General features: G+C 41.8%; 2 pseudogenes; one reads left to right on the top strand and one right to left on the bottom strand.

Annotated features, from left to right (window-relative positions):
• The first annotated feature begins 415 nt into the window (after positions 1-415).
• On the top strand, positions 416-3,374 carry LOC105719641 (tubulin beta-8 chain-like; annotated as a pseudogene).
• Positions 3,375-3,380: 6 nt separating this feature from the next.
• Positions 3,381-4,713, bottom strand: LOC105719675 (nucleolar and spindle-associated protein 1-like; annotated as a pseudogene).
• Positions 4,714-11,749: the final 7,036 nt, after the last annotated feature.

Below are 11,749 nucleotides of genomic sequence, written 5' to 3' on the forward strand. Positions count from 1 at the left end.
AATACCCAGGTCCAGTCACCACCCGTCTCCCCACAAAAAAAAAAAAAAAAAAAAAAAAATCCTAAAAGGGAAAAGGAAAAGTTTTGCCTCTCTTACACCTTCAATCCCCTAATTAAAAAAAAAAAAAAGTGAAGGGGGTAATTTTAAAAAATATCTGTCTCTCTGCCTCAGGGCGCTGTTACTCCATTGTGGGTCAAATAACAACGGGTATAAAAGTGTTTTGAATACTGCCAAGTGTTATAGAAATGTCAAGCAATAGAAGTTAACGACTTAGACAATCCCTACCTACTAACTCGAAGGCAAAAAGCTGGTGGTCCAATGACCTTTCTACTAAGCACAAATTTCAGACAGTAAGATTATATGAAAAGCGGTCCTTTCAAAGATTTAAGCTCTGTTGCTTTAGAGTTAGCAATTAATGAAAATTAGATTAACATCAAAGAACTGTGTCAGAAGGGGAGAGGCTGCCTGCGCAGAAAGGCAAAAATTGTGTGATTGCTCCTCCTCCTCGCGTTTCTCCTACTGCCCTAGTCCCGCCTTGGCCACGAGGGAGATCGCACTCACGCAAACCGGACAGTGCGGGAACCAGATCGGCGCAAAGTTCTGGGAGGTGATCTCTGATGAACATGGCATCGACTCTGCTGGAGCCTACCACGGGGACAGTGACCTGCAGCTGGAGCGCATCAATGTGTACTGCAACGAGGCCATTGGTGGCAGGTATATGGCCCGCGCTGTGCTCATGGATCTGGAGCCGGGCACCGTGGACTCTGCGCTCAGGGCCCTTTCGGCAGATCTTCAGATCAGACAACTTCATCTTTGGTCAGTTTGGGGCCGGGAACAACTGGGCCAAGGGGTACTACACAGAAGGCGCAGAGCTGATGGAGTCAGTGATGGATGTTTTGAGAAAAGAGGCTGAGAGCTGTGATTGCCTGCAGGGTTTCCAGCTGACCCACTCCCTGGGTGGGGGGACTGGGTCTAGGATAGATACCCTTCTCATGGGCAAAATTCGGGAGAAGTATCCAGACAGGATCATAAACACATTCAGCGTCCCGTCCTCGCCCAAGGTGTCAGACACCGTGGTGGAGCCCTACAATGCCACTTGCTCCATCCACCAGCTCATAGAAAATGCAGACGAGATGTTCTGCATCGATAATGAAGCACTCTATAATATCTGTTCCAGGGCCTTAAAACTGACCACACCCACCTACGGTGACCTGAATCACCTGGTGTCTGCTGCCATGACTAGGGTCACCACGTGCCTTTGCTTCCTGGGCCAGCTGAATGCTGACCTGCAGAAGCTGGGCGTGAACATGGTTCCATTTCCCTGGCTGCACTTCTTCATGCCTGGCTTTGCCCCGCTGACCAGTCAGGCCAGCCAGCAGTACCGGGCCCTGACCGTGGCTGGGTTCACCCAACAGCTGTTTGATGCTATGAATATGATGGCCACCTGTGACCCCCGTCATGGCCGCTACCTAAGGTGGCTGCCATTTTCAGAGGTCGCATGTCCATGAGGGAGGTGGATGAGCAAATATTCAATATTCAGAACAAGAACAGCAGCTACTTTGCTGAGTGGCTCCCTCACAACGTGAAAACAGCTGTCTGTGACATCCCACCCCGGGGGCTAAAAATGTCAGCCACCTACATCGGTAACAACACAGCCATCCAAGAGCTCTTCAAACGAGTCTCCGAACAGTTTACAGCTATGTTCAGGTGCAAGGCCTTCCTGCACTGGTACACGGGAGAGGGCATGGATGAGATGGAGTTCACCAAGGCCGAGAGCAACCTTAATGACCTGGTATTGGAATACCAGCAATACCAAGACTCCATAGCTGAGGAGAAGGAGGTAGCCTAGAAGCTTCCTTTTCTAGGTAAAGGGGGGAAACAGTGTGGATTCTTTAGTGTGCTCTGATAGCCATTGTCACTACACACTTCTTTGAGTCTTTACATCTCCTCCTGCTGCATTTTAAAGCATTTTTATAGTAAGTAGTTTGGCCTAATAAAACATTTTTATAGCCCAAAAAAAAAAAAAAGTGTGCGGAATCTCCAGTAAAGATGAACCTGACTGGGAATCTCTTATTTTTCTGGCTAAGTTTATACCTCGCATGTGTCACAACGTTAACAGAGTTGTTTATATATTTGACCCACCAGTTAAAGAACCTCCTACAGATGTTACTCCCACTTTCTTTACAACAGGTGTGCTCAGTACTTTACACCAAGCTGATTTTAAGGCCCATAACATCCTCAGGGAGTCTGGGTATGCTGGGAAAATCAGCCAGATGCCGGTGATTTCGACACTATTACATTTTGATCAGGACCCACTTCAAAAGCAGCCTTCATGCCAGAGATCTGTGGTTATTCGAACCTTTATTACTAGTGACTTCATGACGGGTATACCTGCAACACCTGGCAATGAGATCCCTATAGAGGTGGTGTTAAAGACGGTCACTGAGATTAAGAAGATTCCTGGTATTTCTCAAATTATGTATGACTTAACATCAAAGCCCCAGGAACTACTGAGTGGGAGTAATAAACTTCTTGTTCTATTAAAAAATAGAATAAAAAAATTTTTTTGATGACAAAGATTCTTTATTATATGGAGATCCTATTATCTGATCATATTACCTAATAAATTATATATAAATGTTAATAAAAATCATGTTCACCAATAAGCCACATGCATGTAGTGTTTTATTCTTTGAAGACGGCTTCTAAAACATTGCACTAAGTCAAACTGAAAGGTAAAGTTCAAAATAGTTTTTAAAGGATAAAACATGGTTTTTTTTAGTTATATGAGTTTTATTTTTGCAAAAATAGTGAGTGACAGATGGCAATTACAGGACGCTATTTGAACAAAGGTGGATATGAGCCTTAACAATTTCACCTAGATAAAATATTGATGTCATGACCAAACCATTTGGCCCCATTTCATAAAGGGTACTATATTCTATAGACTAGAGAGTGAAGAGGTGGCCTTTCTACCCCAGCTTACCCTATTCTTGTTATTGTTCAATTTCTACTGAAGCTTGTATAACTAGCTGCCAAAAGGTAAATGCTATTGCCTAGCAGAAGACTGCAGTTCTGTTCATACTAGAACCAGCAGGGGGAACTTGATGTTAAAAATCTAGGACCAGAATCTCAGAATGGGTCTCATTAGAAAACTGAGTTGTACAGGGATGTTAGCAAAAACCATCCCAAAGAATTTGAGCTTTAAGGTGATAACATCTTTTCAGAGATCGTAGCACATGAAGAACCAATGGACACGACATAGAATTCGAACAGTTAGCAGAAAAAGGTCTCGTGACTAAAGTGGGGAAGACAACAAAAAATTCACAAAAGGAAAAAGAGTTCAGAATACAGGAATATTTACAAGATGTTAAAAATTACTAATCTTCAGCCAAAATGACACCCCTGCGCACTCCCAAAACCTTTGCTTTCTTCTCCTTTCGTTCTTGTTCACGTTTTTTCTGATGCTCTTCCTTTGTCTGGAGACAGGGTTGTCTGTAAGTTTCCTTGTGGAAGTTAATTCTGTTGACATGTCCATTCAGAGAATTATTTTCTTTAGATTGCCCCCATGGTTTTAGCTTTCCTTTGTGTGGTTCATAGTTGAGGGGACGAGACAAACTTGCTTTAAGATCAAACACTGGTTTCTTATTAGAGACTGAAGCCTGCATTGCCTCAGTTGTCAACTTGAATGGGGTAATAGCAGCAGCAGAATTCCTCTTGGTGGTCTTTGTGTCCCGAGCATGCCTCGCCTTTTGGGGTATTCCCAGACATGGTCACATGTGCAGACCTTCTGGCTGGAGTCTTGGTCAGTGAACATTTATGCTCATTATCTTTAGTAGCAGCTGAAAACCTCACACTTGTTTCAGCTGCAGAGATAGCAGAGCGCTTGAGTGACCCCTTCAGACCCAAGGTACTCTAACTTGCAGGGCCATAAGACTGGCCTTGCGAGCGTCATTGGCTGATGGGAGTAGAAGCCACAGAGAGTCTTCCTTTTGGCGGTACTGGAGTCATGACTCCTCCCTTATTGATGGGCTGCTGCTTCAGTTCACTGATGGAATTGTGTTCTTCAAAATGTTTCTTTTTCCTTTTAATATATTGATCAATGGACTCCATTTCCTTAAAATGAGCTTCATGAAGCTTCTTAAAGTTTGGAGTGGTGATTGCAGTTCTTTTATTTTTTCCAGGTTTGGATAACTCATCTGTGTAGAGAGATTTCTTTCTTTCTGAAAGTATCTTTGAATCTTTGTTACCATTTATTCCACATTTTCCTGAAGAAACAGCATTCTCAGCTCCTTGGTGCTCATCTGGAGAAGAAACTTTTGCAGTAGCTCTGAGATCCTGGCTTTCCTGCTTTTCATGATTCTGGAATTCAGTGGGATCACCTATTTTTATCTCTGAATGATCCTGCTGGGAGTCAGGGTCCACACAGACAGTCTTGCGCCTTCTCCTTGTTTTGGTGGCATGGCCAATTGGCTCTCCCTCGGCTTCTTCCTGGCTGCTGATCTGTATCTCAGTCTTATCACAAGAGAATGCGGAAGTTTGACTTTCATCCTGATTCTCATTTCCTTTTCTTGCCTCACGATTAATGTGGCCTTTCAAGGCTTTTAACAACTTGTCTGCCCTCAGGTTGGCCCAGAGACCCAGACTCCTGGCTAAGTTCTGCAGGTCTCTCTACCTGAGGGAGTCCAGCTCCTCTAGGGAGGGGACGACCATCGCGATTAGAAATTCTGGCGATACTCAGAGAAGATGGACCACCCTACTCTGGTAGCACGGTTCAAATCCCTGGTGCCACCTAATTCCCCTAATCCAAAAAAAAAAGTGAAGAGGGGTAATTTAAAAAAATATCTGTCTCTGCCTCACAGCGTTGTTACTCCATTGTGGGTCAAATAACAACGGGTATAAAAGTGTTTTGAATACTGCCAAGTGTTATAGAAATGTCAAGCAATAGAAATTAACGACTTAGTCCCTGCCTACTAACTCTAAGGCAAAAAGCTGGTGGTCCAATGACCTTTCTATTAAGCACAAATTTCAGACAATAAGATTGTATGAAAAGCAGTCCCTTCAAAGATTTAAGCTCTGTTGCTTTAGAGTTAGCAATTAATGAAAATTAGATTAACATCAAAGAACTGTGTCAGAAGGGGAGAGGTTGCCTGCGCAGAAAGTGGATCTGCCATTTTATTCAGGGTAGACCTGTTTTTGCTTCAGTCTCCCTGAATAAGGGTAGTTAGACTCTTCTCTGAAATTTGAAGGGATTTCTTAGCTGGGGTCCTTCATATTTTTATTTTATTTGAAAAGAAGCTTCCAGGTCAGAGATGAAAGAAAGCTGCTACAAGTCAGTACTGGAGCACAAAAACTGGTAAGCAGTTTTCAGCAAATAGCTCATAAAAGATTATGCTTGAGAGAAGTTTTGAAGATCAGATTTGCTGTTTCAGATAAATATAGTTTTTATTCTCAGCCTGCAAGGTAGAAAATGTTCTGTTGGAGCAATTTACCATCTTTCTGTCTGGAAAAATCGATAAGCTTCTAAAGGTTCTCTTTAGATGCCATGGTAACCACATGATTCAGGTCAAGTCTTTCATGTCTGGGATACAGCTTAAGGAATTTTAAAATGCTACCTGAGGAAAAAAGCTCTTATAATAGGCACTGCTGGTATGTTTGAGCTGGACACGAGACACATTCCCTTCAGAGGCACAGACAATTGTAAGGCTCCACTGTGTCCAACGGTACTGGGCAGCACTCGGGTAGCCAAGATGAATGTAAGACACTGTATCAAGGGACTTACAGTGGGTGTTGTGGAGTCCTGATGAGGTAAATAAGCAACCATGAGGAAGGGACCCCACGTTGGGGAGGGCCCCACAATGAGGAGAGCAATGACCAACTGTTCTGAGAAACAGCTAATCACAAACATGTAGCCCCCTCCAGCAAGATGCTACAAAACTTCCCTCCAACCTCTGCCTCTTTGTAGACATTCCCTTCTCTGCATGCTGCCCATTGCATCCTTGCGATATATTTTCATACTTTCTCTAACAAATCTGCCTTTTTTTTTTTTTTTTTTTAACCTACAACCGTCTTGGTAAATTCCTTTACCACCCTTGCCACTGGCCCCAGATAGTTGCTACCTCCAACAGGTGTGGCGCGCAGGGATCAGCAATTATACAACATCCGAGAAAACAGAGTAATTATGACATCATAAAGTCTGAGCTTTTTAAATTTAGTTTTTTAATCAAAATTTTATTCTCTAGTTTTTGCTGCGACTTCAACTGTAAAAGTCTTTCACGAGGATTATATTGGTTAAATATGAACATGAGAATAAGCTGAGTGTTGAGCAGGGAAACAGTAACAGGATCAGAAAGAAGTTTAAGTTGTTTATGGGGCCTTCAAATGCACTTAGCCTGAAAACCCAGGAAGAGTAAAAGGAGAGCTGTCAGCCTGTGGGAAGGAACAGAAACTTTGGCTTTGCTGGTAAGGCACATCACCTCCAGCATGTGGGTCTCTCTGACATCCCCTGGAGATAATAATTTCCCTTTACTTGAAAGTAATGAACAATTATCAGGTGATGGGGACTTCCTCTTTGTCATCATTGTGTATGTGGATGTGTTTATACCACATAAGATTGCATCAGGAAACACTTTGGAGGTCACCATACACACAAACAAATGAGCATCTTAATCATTTCTATATATGTGCAAGAAAGTTGATAATTTCAACCAAATGATCTTCACAGATCCCATGAATGAGCCGTGAATTTTTCTTCAGGGAAAAATACACAAGAGAAATGTCATGTCTGGTCCCTTTTTTACCATGTGTTTGAGAAGGCAAAGACAGACCCACAGGAAACATGGACAAGAGACATTGTTTGATCTCTCTTGACCCTTACCCACTCTCCATTTCTTTCTTGACCTTATGGAGTCCTCTTCAGCTTCTACCCATCCACCATATGCATTAACCACTTTCTCTATGTTCAACCCCTACTCTGCCGACACAGACACAGACACACCTTGGTATTCCTTCTTTCTGTACCCAATCTGAGAACCTTATGAACTCTCCACAGATCCTCAATATTCTTAACCTCTTATCTTTTCAACCCCGGATCAATCCTGCATTCTTTACTGTCTGTTCCAACACTGATAACTCCAGGAGAAAAGCTACACAACCTTATAAATCCCTTCAAGGAAGTCATGAGGTCTCATTTAAGAATGTTAACTTCCCAGTTAGGATGTAAGTTTCTTGAGGACAGAAACTGTGTCTCATACTTCTTTGTTAAGCCCAAGGGTACCTCCTGAAGGCTTAATATATCTTTCATGCAATGAATTAATGCCAGAAATAAGGAACTAGGAGGGTCAGTACTCATTTGACAATCTTACGTATCAAACTTTCCTTCCTAGTTTATGTGTAAATAAATAAAGTAGGTATGTGTATTCCAAAATAATTCCAAAACATAGCCTCAAAAGAGACTACACCTAAAAATCAGCTTATAAAAGCTATTCTGTGGATTTTAGAGTTGTAAAACTCTTCACATTTATTTTATAACTCAAAATATTTTCTAATTTAAGATCATCCTTCCTGTTAGGTAAAGCAGTATAGCGAGCTCTTACTATACTGTATGAGAAACCACATTTAAAGCTTCACCAAATTGAAACTCATCTTCAGGTCATATTTGTATCTCTCCCATGGAAAAACAAAAGGGTCTTTCCATGTTAGTCAGAAAGGCAAATATCAAAGGAATCCTAAAATATCTCATTTCAGAGAGAAGAAAGTCAAGGTAATGGCTACTGTGAGGTGTAAAGTTTCAGTGGGCAAAGCTACATTGCCCCGAGGGAGTCCTGGGTACTTTGAGTCCACACTGGGAATGCAGAATGCTCTTCCCTTGAGTCAGCGGCAAACTAGTCTCAGCTGTGTGGGCACTGCAGCTTTGCCAAGCAAACTGTGCTGCAGGTCACGAACCTAATACCAGCTTGGCAGGAACAAGCCCGAATGTTGCCTGATTCTCCTACAAATGTAATAATATCTAACAAGCAACTGATTGGACAGCACACGATGTCATTTTCTCTAATTAAGGAACTCTCAAGAAAAACCAAAATAGCCACAGAGCACTGTCAGCAAAGCAATCAGTGGCGACAATTAGCTGTCAACTCCAACTCCTGGGCTGAGCCTCGGGTAGGGAGCCGGGCTAGTTGCTAAGCGTTTCCAAATCAGCATTACCTCAGGAATCAAAGACGACAAGGACACAAGGAGAGGCCAGAGCCTGCTACACACCAAGAGCACCTGCCTCAAACCCTCCCCTAGTGCGGGGAGTAGCAGGATGTGTAATCACAGGAGCTACTGCCCAGTCATCTGCGTTTGCTTGTTGGTTTGTTTCTTGTGAAGCAATGCAGATGGTTCTAATGATGAATCTTGCAGTGAGCTTCTGAAGCAGCTGAAGGCCTAGTGGCTGTGGTCCTTGCTGTTTCTTTACCCTGAGTCACCCTTCCTCTTTACCTGAAACAAGTCTACCCATTCTTTAAGATCTATAAGCAGTTCATGCCCATCTCCTTTAAAAGGGCTTCACGACTGCAAAACACACATGAATTTTCCCTTCTCTCAGCTTCCATAGCAGATCACCACACTGCGAGGTCATTAATAGCAAGAGTTGAAAAAACATATAAAGCAACTAATATAACACGGTTGCCACAATATGTAATAATATAAAACAGTCAGGTATTTTTATACATACACACATACGCCTGCATGCTCAGTCTCTCTGTCACTCACACACACACACACACACACACACACACACACACACACACGTATACATACCCCCACACATATAGATACATAATTATTAGAAGAAAAAGCATTCTCTACTTCTCAACATTCCTCCCTGGGCACATAAAACAAAACTGTTTATCTTCTTGAAACTACTAGAAGATGGTTCTCCCACCTCACTATATCCCTCCATGCTTCCTCAAGGGAGTGAACTGAATTGCTGAGACTGAGAGTGGGTAAGTGCATGGTGGGCTAGGTACATCCCTATGATCTCAGCAGCATGTATTTCTCTTTTCCATGAAAGATTTCAGCAATCAAAGTAATAGGAGGCTTCATCATAGATGAACCTGTTTATAATTTAAGCTCATTCTCCAATATAGCAGCACTGGTCATACTACTACTATTTAGCTCCCTGTTGGTCTGATGTCTGCATTTAGTTCTCCATCCACAGCAAGCCAAACCACAGTTGCTTTTGCAGAAAGAACATGCCCAACTTAAAGACACATTTCTCAGCCTCCTTTGCAGCTAAGGGTTATCATTGAGATTATGGCAGAATTCACCGACCAGGGCAACCAGAACAACTCTTTACCTGGCCTGACTCCACGGGGTGGCACGGCCTTGTTTCCTCCTCTGGATCCCTGCTTGGAACACATAGGTAATGGTCCCAAACTGAACGAGATAAGTTAAAAAAAAATTAATGATGTTGCCAGAATGTTTTGACTTCATGTATCTCCCTAAGCAGGGAAAGGAATGAGTTTAAAATACTTGAGTCAAAAAACAAAAGGAAAGACAAAAGGAAAGCAGGTGCTATAATCAAGAAATCATGGCTAGCATTTTCTATGGAATTAAAGGAAAGAGAACAGCTTAAGAATTTGGATAAATGTAAAATTAACCTTTATCAAGAGTTGAAAAAACTAGAATTTTGGCAGCACACTCCTTTCACTGAATAACAAGATACTCAAAGTTGGGAAGATTAAAAAGTTGAGAGCTCTCAGCAAGAACCTTGTCAGAGGAACAGGTCCTTGCTACAACCCTGTGGGCCAGGTTTTTGAAGCATCAATAGCAACTTTATGCAGGAACCCGCTTAAGTTAAAACCAACATGGAGAGGGCAGAATTGCCCTAGGAAGCAGGCTTCATGTGGGTCTCTGTCCATTTGGGCTGCTATAATAAAATACCATAGATTTTGTGGCTTGTAAGCAACATTTATTGCTCACAGTTCTGGAGGCTGGGAAGTCTCAGATTCAAGAGCCAGCAGATTCACCAACTGGTGAGGGTCCTCTTCCTGATTTATAGATGGTGCCTTCTTGCTATATCCTCATATGATGAAAGGGGCAAAATTCCCACCAGTTTCTTTTATTAGGGCATTAATTCCATTCATGAGGGCCCCACTTTCATAATCTAATTACCTCCCAAAGACTCTCACCTCTTAAAACCATCTCTTTAGGGGTTGGGTTTCAACATATGAATTCTGGGGGTTATAAAAATGTTCAGATCATAGCAATAGGTCTTAAAAAAAACCTCTGAGAGAAAGCACCAGAAAAATCCCTGATACAAAAAAGAGTTAATGTTTTTAAATGCTAGGAGCACAAAACTCAAAAACAATGTTGAAAAATAATAAGTTTTAAATAAGTGTATCAATAATTAAATTGATAATTTAACCAGAAAATGCATTTAAATGCCTTAATTTTTTTTATTTTGAAAGATTTTAATCTCAAATACAAAGTCGACTACAAAAAACATAGAAACCATGATTATGTAAAACACCACATCTAGTGCATCCTAAACATTCTAGTACACAAGAATCACTCAGGGATCTTGTTGAAATGCAGATTCTGATTCATCAGGTCTGAGATGGAACCTGTGATTCTCCATTTCTAACAAGATCTCAGTGCGTGCAGATGCTGCTGGCCTCTGGACCACCCCTCGAATAGCAATAGCAAGGATGTAGATGATTAATATATCCAAGCTGAAACTTGAGGTGATGCTCCCGAGATGGCTAGGATATCAGTAAGTTCTGGAATTAGAATGATGCACTTCTTGACACCATAGACATCAGTAGTCCTTCTTTAGGATCTTTAATTGTATATCCCTCTTCTGAGAATCTGTAAACTTCTCCAGAATGCCCATTCTATTGTCTCATTTTTGGATTTTTTTCATTTTTCTCCCTTTCTCATCACCCTGTCTTGAAGGTATTTATGGCAGGGAGAAGCCAATCTTCCTCTCTCCTTTACCCTAGACCTCAGAATAAAGCTATTCTATTGCGATATTCCTGCCATTGTAGCCATGTATTTCCTGAGAAGGAACAAAGAAAACTGCCAAACACAGCCAACTGAAGAAAAGAATAAAATTTAAGTCCTCTCAGATTTCCTATTTAGTTTTAGACTGTAGTTTTATTGCCTTCTTTTGATTCAGTTTCCATTCATTTTTGAATGGCAATTGTATTTACAACCAAGATTTTTCTTCAAACCAGTGACTCTTAAAAAGTTGCAACACAGTTCTACATCCATGTAAGATACAGAAAACCATGGAGAACATCACTCTCATCCTAACAACAAGAAAAGCTTCATCATCAACAAAATCATACTTGCATTGAGCCCATTAGAGAGCTAAGGACACAAGGCAACCAAATGAACTAAGTTTACCAAGAGTGACATCCTTCCAAGGTGAAAGGGGTCACACAAACTGTCCCCTTTGGCATGGCACGGTAGGAAGAGGCAGCCATCATGAATGCAGGAATAAGAAAACAGCTAAAATGTTAATGAATTTCTAAAGGGCAAGTGTGGGCTAGTATGACAGTATCACTGGGAGCCTCAGAAACATGAGATGAGCCCCAGGTCTCCCTCAAGCTTTTTGCCAGGACTCTGCAATGAACGCTTATTTAAAAGAAAAAGGGTGGGGCTGGAGATTGGGGAGTTCTCCTTTTAGTAGGGCCCAGGCAAGAAATTCCATCCACTTCCCAAACTTCATTTCATATTAAGCAAAAGCTTTCAACAACTGGTA

The sequence above is a fragment of the Aotus nancymaae genome, unplaced genomic scaffold, assembly GCF_030222135.1.
Source record: "Aotus nancymaae isolate 86718 unplaced genomic scaffold, 86718_ANA_hifiasm-v0.15.2.pri h1tg000036l, whole genome shotgun sequence".
NCBI lineage: Eukaryota > Metazoa > Chordata > Mammalia > Primates > Aotidae > Aotus > Aotus nancymaae.